The 2611-nt window shown below is 39.9% G+C and overlaps 1 long non-coding RNA gene across 1 annotated transcript; it reads right to left on the bottom strand.

Moving 5' to 3' along the window:
- Positions 1–989: 989 nt before the first annotated feature.
- LOC135118389 (uncharacterized) lies at positions 990–1807 on the bottom strand. The gene is made up of 2 exons (XR_010277550.1): positions 1598–1807; positions 990–1125 (listed from the first exon to the last, which is right to left on the bottom strand). It is a non-coding gene; the product is annotated as an uncharacterized LOC135118389 (long non-coding RNA).
- Positions 1808–2611: the final 804 nt, after the last annotated feature.

Here is a 2611-nt window from a genome sequence, read left to right as displayed (position 1 = left end):
ATTCGGTATAGGTCATCTCTGGCGCCATATGTCGTTACTTTGTGACGCAACTCCACAAGTCACAATGTAGTACGATACCAATATTTATAACCTGACTTTTAGCTATAAAAATATTCGAGTGTTTTAAACACATAATTGTAAAAAAATACCTATTTACCTACAACATAGGAATTCCCAAAACAACAACAATGGACGACGGTAGGTTCATTACCCTATTGTTAATTGGTCACACCAAAGTGGGTTTGTGGAATATAGGGACCGGATTCCCTGGAAATGCTAACAGTTTTTCCCAATGACAATGCTGCAGTATTGACGTAGAACAATTTTATACGCTTTTCTAGTAAATTGCGTGTAAATGTCTTTGACCTGTTTCGGCGAATCCTTAATTTTTCTCCCTAAGTACAATAACCAGGCTAAGTTGAGCTCGGGTGTGTCTATCAAATTGATATTGTCGCAGGTCAGGATAGAGCGGGTTTTTTGTAAATATAGATGCGGGTGCCATATTCATGGAATGCTAGGGCGAGGGGTCGCGTTCCACGAACATCGCCCCCGTACAATGTCACGGTGTTATTTCTGTACATTTCTAATAATCGTGACGTTTTCGGTTCTCGTGTTGTTTGTAATCCATCTTTCTTATGTGGGTTTGTTATTTTTACTTTTACTTATTTAAATTAGTTGAGGATGAGACTGATGGTTTGGCTGTCAGTTTTTTTGGATAGTTCACAGAAGTCTGATAGCCTGCTTGCTAGTTTGACTTCGTTTTGTTGTGAAGATTACCGAACTAGATTATTCTTTGTAAAAGCCGTTGCAAGAGGGGCTGTAGAAAAAGCTGTTAACTTCAGTCAAACCTTTCGAAAATCCTAGCAATAGGATTATGGCTGAATCTGTGGGTATGACTGGTTTCTGAAGCCTCTGATAAAAGATATGTAATTCTGAAGACACGTCAAGCTGACCTCTCAAAAATAACCACATTCAGATAAAACACAGCCTTTTGTCAACGGTTTATTACATTACAGCACAAGGAAGACTTCACGTTACTTTCATCAGCAGTAGCAGCCGTGGCAGTTACAACACGGCCCTGTTGGGCAGCAGCAGCAACCTTGTACGCAGGGCTGGCAGCAGCACCTGCAACAGAGGATAACGAAGATAAAAGATAAGATAAATAAAATAACGATATAACGAAGATGAAAGAAAAGTAGAAGAAAGAAACCACTCTGTCTCATTCAATCGATACAACTTCGAGTCATGAGTTTCTCTATCGACTTTATTGCTATGTATGATGATGAATGGCATAGAACAGACTATGCGGCTATAAGACATGGTACCCTCGTGCTTTGAAAGAAACGTTAGACCGTCGTCCGTGGCTAATATTTTGTGGGCTACATATTTAACAAACCGTGGTTTGTTAAATATGTAGCCGTGTGGTCATTGGTGTGAAAGTACATAATATGCTGAGAACTATATTATATTTCTCAGCTGTCGAATCCTAGCGCCTACGCTTCTTCTATCCGCGGTCTTGACGTGAGAACAACAGTGTATCTCAAATCCTTACTGTGTCAAAGTATCAAAGTATAGGCAACCTCGGTTTTCCACTTACCTCGCCATAGGTGGATCGCAGCCCCCTGGACATCTTGCAAACGTTCCAAGATTGAAGTCCCTGTAGCATCCGTGCTGGTAAGGCATTTTTATCCAAAATATTTCTTCTCTTTAGTATTTTTTAATTTTTGTCTTTTCTATTTTTTGTTTTTTTTTTTGCAATAATTTTTCGTCGCAGCAGATATCAGATTGAATGATTTTGACAGCTGCCACATATTTGAAAATCTTCATTTCTTTTTTATTTACAAACATGACTGATCTTGTACAGAGTTCTTGATAGTTTTTATTCTGGCTGTTTGAGGTTGAAAAACTACTGCTACAGACACGCGTACCTACACTACTATGGGCGATAATCAAGCTATGCACGATAATGCCTCCTTGCGTGCATTTATTTGAAGCCATAATAAAATACCATGGGAAAGCATGGGAAACAACTTGTTATACCCATGATATTCAACTTCAACCTCTTTAAAAACTGGCTGCAAAAACTTGCTATTTGAAAACTTTTCAAATATCGAACGTTTACCTCATCATCGTCATCAGTCAAGAAGGACTCACCTCTATGACCTACCGCTTTTCCCGGTCACCCAAAATTTCGGTTCAAAATTCGATCGTAGTTATTTTGTTGGCGAAAATTGTTTGTTTGTAAAGTTTCTCGCCATGCCGGTGTACTATGGTGGATTCTACGGCGGGCCTCACAGCGGCGGCTACTGTCTGTATTCGAACTGCTGTAATCCCTCTATTGGGGGCTGCGGACCTTCCTGTCCATTACCAGGACCCTGCTGTGGACTCTCTTGCTAGTCGGGTAGGGAATACTACATGTATATTTAGTTATGAGTGCATTTCAGAACTTAGCCGTAGTGCGTAGCCTGTTTGTAGGGTGACTGCCTATTAGGGTACAGTTTTTTAAACGTGGTGTACATAGATGACAGTAGGATTACACATTGTTTAAAAGAAGTGGGCTGCATAGGCCCTTTAACTAGCAGGTAATAAAAAAATTCTGACAATCGTTTCT

The sequence above is a fragment of the Helicoverpa armigera genome, chromosome 2 (genome assembly GCF_030705265.1).
Source record: "Helicoverpa armigera isolate CAAS_96S chromosome 2, ASM3070526v1, whole genome shotgun sequence".
Classification (NCBI taxonomy): domain Eukaryota; kingdom Metazoa; phylum Arthropoda; class Insecta; order Lepidoptera; family Noctuidae; genus Helicoverpa; species Helicoverpa armigera.
Note: the sequence above shows the minus strand (reverse complement) of the source record. Positions and strands in the feature narration are given on the sequence as shown.